The 10,158-nt window shown below is 36.4% G+C and overlaps 1 protein-coding gene and 1 long non-coding RNA gene across 9 annotated transcripts in view; one reads left to right on the top strand and one right to left on the bottom strand.

Annotated features, from left to right (window-relative positions):
• Nucleotides 1-472: 472 nt before the first annotated feature.
• LOC144381640 (uncharacterized) lies at nucleotides 473-3,541 on the bottom strand. Its single transcript, XR_013447258.1, has 4 exons — nucleotides 3,480-3,541; nucleotides 1,814-1,964; nucleotides 1,217-1,278; nucleotides 473-680 (listed from the first exon to the last, which is right to left on the bottom strand). It is a non-coding gene; the product is annotated as an uncharacterized LOC144381640 (long non-coding RNA).
• The window catches only part of COL5A2 (collagen type V alpha 2 chain), a 516,164-nt gene continuing 506,737 nt past the window's right edge, over nucleotides 732-10,158 (top strand). For all 8 annotated transcript variants that reach the window (XM_078071089.1, XM_078071095.1, XM_078071093.1 and 5 more), the window contains exons 1-2: nucleotides 732-864; nucleotides 3,701-3,777. The gene's annotated coding sequence lies outside the window, so the exon portion shown is untranslated. The remainder of the gene's footprint in view (nucleotides 865-3,700; nucleotides 3,778-10,158) is intronic.

The raw sequence follows: 10,158 nt of genomic DNA, 5'->3' as shown, positions 1-10,158 counted from the left end.
CCGAGTGTTTGCAGCTGTAACGCAAGGCCTGTGACCTTGTAAAATGAAATAGAAGCATGTTAGCAAAGGAAGGTCGCGGCTCTTTCATGTGGGCATTTTGCCAAATTGCGGGTCTGGGGAGAGAGAGGCCTGTGTAGGAGGAAGGAGCATGGAGTTGGAGGATCGATAGGAATTTTTACAGCGGCCTCCCTTATCTTTGCCGAGTGCTGTTGAGAGCAGGAAGAGGAGGGGAGGGGCGTCACTGCGGGCCTGGCAACCTCTACTGTTTACCACCCCAGGCATCCGAAGTAGGGCCCCGGGGGCGGATAACAAGTCCTGCCTCTGGGTGTGTTTCTAAGTAGGGGGACAAACTCAAAACACTTGTGCGGTCACTTAGGTCACACAAATGAGTGAAGCGGCCTAGATAGAGAAAATTGTTTTTCATTTAACTTGTAATTACATTTCATAAAAGAATCACTTATTTTGTTCCCAGTCAAAAAAATTATTACATGCTTTTCATGCTTTGTTCCATGCGGGCTTCATATGGTGGTTATTCAGTTCGTTCTTTCAACGTAGGCATTCTTTGCGGACTAAACGCAGAAAGCCATCCGTCTTCATTCCCGTAAAGAAATACGCCTTCTTCCATTCATTTCCTGAAACATCTGGCTTGCTTGATATTCCTTGCATTGCTCCCCACCTCCCTCCGCCCCGGAAAAGAAAGATAGGGTATAAGAAATTTCTTTCCTGTTTACCATAAGACAGAAAAGCAATGCAAGAGGCGCAGTAAATGGAACATAACCCCGGAGGTGCTGTTGGGAGGCAATGCTGTGGTGAGGCTCCAGTGAGCTAAAGGGGCAGCCGGGAGCAATTCCTGTTGCCGGGCAGGTACGTGGGCCTTGTGTTAACATCTTTGCATCTTTCCAGAGAAGCTGGGAATCTGGAGTTTTGTGTGAAATCTCCAAATTCTTAAATAGTGGCAAGTGATTTAAAAGTGCTAAAACATCTTTCTTGCCAAACAATCTCTACCTATGGGCTACCCATGAGCCACCATGGGTTGCCATGTTTGAGTTTTTCTCTAAGAGGATAGTTTGTGAATAAGAGAATGGTATTTGAATAAAGTGTAAGGAGAGCAGGTATATATACAAAAATTGTGGAGTACAGAGAACAAGAAAGAACTGGGCAGAAGACATCCTTTATTGGAGATCATTTAAGGTCAGATAATCTATGCATTTATTACCTGCCATATTGATGTCAATGACCATTGTGCCCCAAAGTTCTTTATTCCATGTGTTGTTTACACTGTTGGGTTAGAGGATAATGATGATTAAAAAAAAAAAAAACTTCTAAAGTTTTTCTGAATTATATATTGTGCTCCTGTTTTGAAAAAGAAAAAGCAAGCACAGAATTTTATATTGACAAAAGTCCCCTTTTCCCATCCCACTCCCTGAGTCCTCAGGATACCCACTGTGAACAGTTTAGGGTATATCCTTACAGATAATTTCTTTGTAATGAAGTTTAAAAAATAACTCTTTATATCATCATTTGGTTCCTTCACCAAGATTATGTTGATCTCTATCTATATCCATTCATTGATTTATAAGTGTATATGTTTCCCCCAAATTGAGTTAAAGTCATGTTTGCATTAAGGCTGTTGATATAGCAATTAAAAAAATTTTAAAACATAGAACAGATTGAAAACTTTAAAAACATAAAAGTAGGTATACAAATCTCTAGTCAAATATATTTATAATGCCTGAGAAATTCAGTCTGAGATTCCTCTCAGCCAAGACAAAAGGCCACAGAGTTTTACCTTTTCCCCCCGAATGACACTTACTTGAAACTCTTTATTACTTCAGTTAAACATTGCTGCTCTCCCGTCTCCTTTTCTCCCGTCTCGATCCACCTTTCAGAATAATCTTTGCTATCAGAACATTTTTGTTTTACAACATAGCAATTCAAGAGTAGAGTTGAAATGTTGGAAGAACCTTGTGACAACACATACACACTCATCACAAACAAGTTTGAACCGGCTACATATAAGTCACACTTTAAAAGTTAAGTGACTTTTTTCCTTATATGGAGACTTGTTTACATTTTCCAAGTCCAAAAGGGAGCAAATATTTTATCTAAAGGATGGACAAATGAGAGATCAAAGTACAAGTAAGTGCTTTTTTCCCACATTCTTCACCCTGGCCTCTATGCGAATTAGTATATATTTTTCTATTTGAACATTTTCCTTATTGCATTTTAGTGGGAGAAAAGTGCACTGAAGTAGTTATGTTCTAAACTGTCTGAGAAAGAGGTTGTCCTCAACTCATGTAGACAGTTGTAGTGGCGATTACAAATGCTAATCTAATTAAATTGATTGACAATGTAAGAGGATAAATATGTTTTATGGTAATTAAAACACTTCAGGAGAAATATATGTTTGAAGAACTGATTTTCTTACAAAATAATCCCTGATAAGCAGGACACAGTCACATAACAACTCATACCGAAAGGAATATTTGAACCTAACAAATACATATATATTCTAGAAAGAATGGTTATCCATGGAAAGGTTTGTTTTTTATCTGCTACTATGTATTTGACCAAGTACAGACAGATATCTTTTTATCTGCTAATTATAAAGTGTTTAAATAAAAGTACAATGGAAAACAACTAACATTTTAACATCTGTTATTTGTCAGTATTTTTTTTATTTAATCCTCACCATAACTCAGTGAAGAAGATATTATTATCTGTGTTTTATAGATGAGGAAACTGAGTCTTAGAATTAAGTGTCTGTGCTTGCACAGCAAGAAGTGGTAGAATCTAAAACCATTTCTGTCTATAACAAAAGCTATCCTCTTTTATCTCCATGCCACACAACCCTAGCATGGGCTTTTTCTAGTGGGAAGTGCCAGAAAATCCTTAATGTCCCTCAGGAGTCTATTTGTTTATGGCAAACATATTTTAACTTACACAGGGAAATGGGTATGACTTTATTAACTGACTCACTGAACAAGAGGATTTCGAATTGGAATTGCATTTCCAGGGAGCTAAAGTTTTTCCAGTTCATAGCCACCACACCCATTTAAAATGTCTTGGTTGGTCCTTGTGCAGCATTTACAATACTGTGGGATGTATGACTAAGGTATATTAGGGTGTGTGTCCTAACAGCTCTATGAGGTGGAATAGGGAAATGATTAGGAGCAGCACAGAGCTCTGGGTTTAAATTCTGGCCTTGTTATTTACCAGCTTCTGTGCTCCTGGGTAAATTGTTTAGCTTCCCTGAACCTTTGTTTGCACAATGGGAATATTAATACCTATCTCATAGGGGATCAGCATTTCTAGCCCAACACCTGATGTAGGGCCCCTAGTAAAGTGTTTCCCAAATTCATGTGAGAAAGAATTAAGGATATTCTTTGTTTCAATATCATTTATTTTTACTTGAATTACTCTTATGTAAGTGTGTCACGTTGGATGGACTATTCAGTTAAATATACCATTAATTTTACCTGTTCATTTTTTTCTTCAAATGTAGCATATTCCCTTTGACAGTGGAAGTCTATAAGCAGATCTGTCTAGAAGAAAAGTACACTGAATTTACATTTAGTTTTAGGTCTTTGGAAAACAATTAGCTGAGATTTCTTTTGTGGACATCAGAAAGAACGTCTATTTTTAAAAACAGGAAAATTCTCATCACAGTTTTTAATTCTAATATTTCCTAAACTTCTAGGCACTTCTCTGTAAATAAAAAGGAGAGGGGGACAGAAGACTAGAAGGATGAAGAGAAGACAGATGAAAGGAAAGAGGGTAAGATATCGGGGCGAATGGGAAGGGAATTCACAACGCAAATTCTTAATCAGGGAAGGTCAACAGAGTCCGTATGTTTATCTACTCTTCTTCCTCAGATGTCACTGAAATGACAGGAAATGAGTTCTAAAAACCTTCAGCTTCTTTTCTTGGCTTGTTCTCAACCTAGGGTAGAATCTTCAGCAGATAAAAGGTACATTTCTGGCATAAAGAAACAAGCAGGTGAGAACATATTGACATCTAAGCCCTGGCGCAAAAGGCTGTAGCACAGGTGTGAGCTCCTTTCCTGGAGTAGCTTGTCTTGACAGGTATAGAGAGCCAGTGAGGAAAGTGGGCGGAAGCACTGAATACAAAACAGCTGCTCCTCTCCACCTATGGAGAGCATGTATGCGGTGCTAATGACATGAGGACATTTGCAAAGTGAACAATTAGTCTGGAGAGGGTTAATGCTTCTAGTGAAGGTGTGGACCCCCTAGAGAAGCCCACCTGTTCTAATACTGGAAGTGAAACCCTGATTATCTTGGTGCTCTCTGCCTATGTGTCTTAAAGAAGCCTAGCCCTTGACATGACTTGCCCACTTACTCAGAAATCTTCCCAGAGCGGCGTCTATTGAGAAAAAACAACCTACTCAACAGTAGAGGAAATCCACATAAGCTACTTCAATTCATCGACCTAGACTGCCTTTCATGTGTATGAACAGATAACCAGTGATGACCAGACACCTGGGAAAAACCAACAACTCCAAATAATGGGACTAAGATGAATAAAAAAAGTGATGAACCAAGAAAACCCAGAGATAATTCAGGAAAGAAAACAGATTTTTTCAATTCTAGTTAATATCCTCAGAGAGATTCAAAAAGGAATGCTATCTATAAAGTAAGTACAAAGTTTTATGCAAAAAGAGAACAGGAGGAAATTACTAGAAATTAAAAATATGACTCTCCCCAAAATTCAATAAAAAGATGAATTTAAAAGTAGAGCAAAGAGACAAAAATAAAGTATAAGAGAAAAATAAGTGACCTTAAAGATGGATGTCAGGGATGTCAAATACCTTTCTACTGACAAATTAAGCAAAAAAATGGAGATGAATGGAGAGGGAGGAAGGAGAAGGAGTTGGATTACTTAATGATACAATGAAGGGTTCATATGTTTCTTGTCCAATAGAAAAAAAAAGGTAACTAGAAAATTCAGAAAAAAAACCCAAAAACTTGTACAAGAGAGTCATTTCCATAATGACACAAAGTCAACTGTGGCATGATTCTGCAGAATTGTTGGAGTAAAAGAAAGGATAATTAATTTTAGGGGTGCCTGGGTGGCTCAGTTGGTTAAGCATCTGCCTTCAGTTCAGGTCGTGATCCCAGGGTCCTGGGATCGAGTCCCATGTTGGGGCTCGCTGAGCGGGGAGCCTGCTTCTCCCTCTGCCTCTTCCCCTCCCCCTGCTCGTGCTTGTGCATGCTCTCTCTCTCAAATAAATGAATAAGATAATTAATTTTACTTTGATTCTTAGATCATTTTCTTCGAGTGGTGACATAATAATATGTCATTTGCTTTTAATTTTTAGAATTAACCACTAAGTGAAGTTCAGAAGCTTTTTAATAAAGCTTTAAGACAAGGACAGTGTGGCTGTAAATGTAAATGTTATAAATTCTTATAAGTTAAAAGTCTTGGTGTAGTTGACAAAAGCTAGGAGTTGGTGGTAGAAAAGAGGTGAAAGATAGTGTAGGGTTCTTATACCCTCATTTTATAGAGAGGGAATTAAGACACTATCTAAAAATGATGACAATAAAGTAACTTTAAGCATGTTATACGAAATGATATAAATTGCATCATGTGAAAGCAAGAGAAAGCAGGACATAATGTGAAATTAATTCCTTATCTCTTATAATACATCACTGAGAGATAATGTCTCAGGTTGTTAAATCAAGAAATAGGTATCAGTAGTATTGAAAATTTGATGTAGCTGGCTTACCTGAGCCACTCTAGCAGATTCTAATAGTTACCTAAGTCTCTTATCTATATTATCAACTCATTCTTCTCAAATACAATTCTTAATTAAGGAGCCCAGTGATTGAATTATAAAAAAAAAAACAACAAAAAACTTGTCCTGCTCATTTGGAAATTCAAGTTTAGGAGGGCATGAGCAGAGTTTTTCAAAAAAGAAGTCTCAGTGGTCATTGACTTGATTAAATATATAACAGATTGCCTTACTTTGAAAGTGAAAACTGTACTTGTGTAAAGTGGGAGGAAAAGACTGTGTGGTCTCAGAACTATATCTAAGTTAATTACAGTATTTATCAAATAATTATCACATGTCATAATGGTTTATGTTTTACTATTTACATCATATGCAATTGTTTTGACTATAGCTCATAGGTTATTTGCATCTGGTACTTCTTTTTTTATTCTTCTAATTTCTAATCATCTTTTAATTCTCCCCCATCCTTCTTTTTCCTGACAGTATTTCATTCATATTCGCCAATGTTTTACATTTCTTAAAACTTTTGGTCCATTGATTTTAAGTAAATAAATGCTTAGCCAAGCATACATGTCTTATAAACAGTGTTATGCAATATGTTAAATTCAAAATGATGACACAAGCTTAAAGTAACACATTATAGAAACTCTAAGCTTAATTGACAAAAAATTAATAAACACTCAGAAAGACACTGATTGACCTAGAAGTGTCAATATTTATAAAATAAGAGTCACAGATTTCACATGATCATTAAAAGCTGGTGCTTTCATTGGCTGGAGGAGCGTGTGAAAATCACACCCGCCTCAACACAGTGAAACAAGCCTAATGATGAGGTAACTACCTGAAAACCTAAGAATAATGAGAAGGCATTCTCTCTAGTTGGCGTAATGAGGGGTAAAGCTGTAACTTTTCATTTACTACCATTCTGTCCTGTTTGAATTTAAGTAGCAATAGCACCATCAACACCACAAAACCGACACCGTCTTCTAGCATAGGTTTACAAAAATACATTAACAGTTTGGATATGAAGTATAGGTCTTTCAGTTTTTAACTAATTTCAGTTAGAGGGCTCCCTTTTACTCCTAGGCTATCTGATTGGTTACCTACTCCCCTTCTCATGTATTTTATATTTTCATGGGAATATCTAATAATATCTACTAGAGACCATTTTCTACCTTCAATTCATATCTGTGGTTATAGTTCAAAAGCACTAACCCTGGAATATAATTTGTGATCTGGCTAAAGGAAAACCTCACATGATGAAGTCAACAAACAGATAAGAGGAGTTTATTGTGAAACATTTTTGAGTGTCCCTCAGTGCTGAAACATTGTTTTCAATGTCAAAATAGAGACAGAGTTCACTGGAAAATTTGGAGCTGAAATAAAGCAGGCCAAAAGCAGAGCCCTCGAGCAAATACTCTTAGCTATTCCTCATCACCCCTCATTGGAGGTTAGATGCCTGTTGCTGGGTGAAATCCTCCCATTTCGAGTTTGCAGATGCAGAAAGTGAGAGTTTCAGAAAAGTAGACATGTTCCCAGTCATAAATCAGTGTCGGTCATTGTCAAGACTTAAACAGAAGTACCCAAAATATTCTGAAGAATGTTAATTTACTGAGACCCTGAATCTTGCTTGAAGGGAGAGAGATCCATTTAAAAAAAAAAAAAAAGGCCATTACTTTGCATTTTTCCCACAATTTATTTATCTCATTAAAACTGTTGAAAAAAATCACATCTTAATCTCATAAAACTGACACCTACATTTCTTACGATCTATCACACTTATAGGATGTTTTTGAGTTCCCAGATAGTTTGAGTCATGGAGTGCCTGTATGTGCTAAGTCTCTGACCTTCACACAAGAAAAACAAAACACATAGGATATCAGGGATATTCAAAAGCTGACGATTTCATGGGAAATGATATCTTTACATTGTAATATGGTTTTGCTGTGGTTGAGATGTGCATAGGGTGCTATGGGAGTTCAGAGAACAGCTCTTAGTGCAACCTGGAGTTAGGGAAGTCTTCCTAAAAAGGCAGTGCTTCAGTTCTATCTCTTCCGTTCCTTTGTCCAGTGGTACTTGCTTGCTTATTTAAAAATTCCAAATAATACATGAAAATATAAACAAGAGAGTAAAATTCACCCCAAATCTCTTCATCCAGAGATGATCACAGTTTGATATTTTGGTGAATACCCCTCTAGGCAAATGTGTGTATGTGTGTGAATAGATGAAATTTTACATAAATGTGGCTATACTCCACATGTTATTCTGTATCTTGATTTTTTTACACTCAACAATATATCCTGGATTATTCCATATCAATGAATTAGAAATTCCATCACTTTTCACAGCTATAGAATATTACCCTATATTTTGTACTTTTATTTAGCTAGTCTCTTATCAAAGTACAGTTAGGTTGTTTCCCCTCTTATTGCTGTTTTAAATAATTCTGTACCTAATATCATTGTATATATACCTTTGGATACTCAGGCAGTGATCTCTATAGATAAGTCTCTGGAAGAATTGCTACACTGTAAGTGACACACATTTGAAATTTTGATTTACAAATGCCAACCTGCTCTCCAGAAAAGCACCAATTCAAGTTCCCATGTTTTCCTGTGCTTTTGTCAACATGGAATTTTATGTCATGTTTTTGCCAGTCTGATACATGAAAAATTTTTTTATTCCAGTGTTCATTTCTTTAACCATTAGTAAGTTTAAACATCTTTTCACATGTTTTTGTTTCTTTTTAAAACTTTTCTGAATTATTTATGTTTTCGTTGGCATGTCTATCACCATCTGGTTGATTTGTAAAAGATCTTCTGATGCTAGGGATGTTAACGTTCGCTTGTCATATGTACTACGATTATTATTTCACCTCTTCGTCTGACTTTATGTTTTTAAAATGTTTGAGTCAGGCCTATCAGTCTTTTCTATTTTGATTTTGACTTTTGTGTGGGTGGTAAAAAGGCCTCTCCACATCAAGATTTCTAAAAGCTCATATTTTCTTCAGTAACTCTTATGGTTTTATTTTTATATTTAAATATTTAAGCCATCTAAAATAAGCTGGATATAAAAACTGAGATAGGGTTTCAGTTGGCCACCTGTCTTGAGTGATATTTTTTCCTTGTTGATTTAAAATACTATGTAGAGTAGTGATTAAGAGAATGGGTCTTGGAGGTAGGCTGTCTGGGTCCAACTTCCACTGCTTACAAACTGGACCTGATTTCTCATACATAAAATGGGGTTAAATATCTATCTCTTAGAGTTGTCAGGACTACATACATTAGTATATGTACAGGGATTAGGAGAATACATGGCACATTATCAGAGCTCACAAAATAGTAACTATTATTGGGTGCCAAATTCATATGTCATGTGGGATTGTTTCTAGACCCTACTCTGTTACACTCACTGGAGTCTAGAAGTTCATTGGTCAGTACCAATTCTAACTATAACATACCTGTGGACAAGTTCTCCCATTCTTTTTCAGAATTTTCCTAATTCTTCTAGCATTTTTATTTTTCTAGAAAAACTTTAGAGTCATTCTGTCAATTCCTAACAAGTTCATTGAGATTTTGATTGTCATTTTAGAGAATATATACTATTAGGAAGAATTGATTTCTTCATAATTTTGAATTTTTCTTTCTGTTAAATAGGTATGTCTTTCCATTTATTTGAGTGTTTCCTTCTGTTACATTATAAATGTTTATGGTTTTATTCTTTAGGTCCTTCTCATTTCTTGATACTGAATATTTTGAGCTAATTCTTGGAGGATGAATAGGAGTAAGCCAGACAGAGAAAGAGAAAGATTGGTCGTGTCTCTTTAGCTTCCAGGAGTCATAGTTATGCTTGGAACACTCCTAGTTCTAGAAATACTGTTCTTTAGTCAATCCACATAAGATACAAGTAGTAAACTGAATTGCCAAAAAAAAAAAAAAAAAAATCTTTCTGCAAAGGTCTTTCCCACAAAGAAATGGAGTAAGGCAGGCAGCCAATGTAAGAAATATTTATGCAGCTGTTGCCTGGACTAAGCCAGGAAACTTCTGGGGACTGGCAGTGATATACTTGTTCAGCTTTTTCTGAGCCTACTGACTTGTTTAAAAAAATCCAAAGTCCAATATGTGTATATGAACCAAGGCATCTGAATACAGACTGATGTGTGTTTGTGGGTGTTTTGAACTGAGCTGGACCAAGGCAAGTTTGTGAAGTGATTCCAGTTTTTCTTCATTTGCCATTCGACCTCATTTTCAGTCCATCCCACCTCAACTTCAGAACCATGACTCTGGAATACTGTCACTAGAGTTTAATTTCTTGCCCAGGTATACTCACATTCTGTGCCCTGTGCAAGCTAATACTAAACAGAGCTCTGTCCCTCAGATGTCCAGTCATGAGTAGCTGGTCCTAGT

Source organism: Halichoerus grypus, chromosome 4 (genome assembly GCF_964656455.1).
Source record: "Halichoerus grypus chromosome 4, mHalGry1.hap1.1, whole genome shotgun sequence".
Taxonomy (NCBI): Eukaryota; Metazoa; Chordata; class Mammalia; order Carnivora; family Phocidae; genus Halichoerus; species Halichoerus grypus.
Note: the sequence above shows the minus strand (reverse complement) of the source record. Positions and strands in the feature narration are given on the sequence as shown.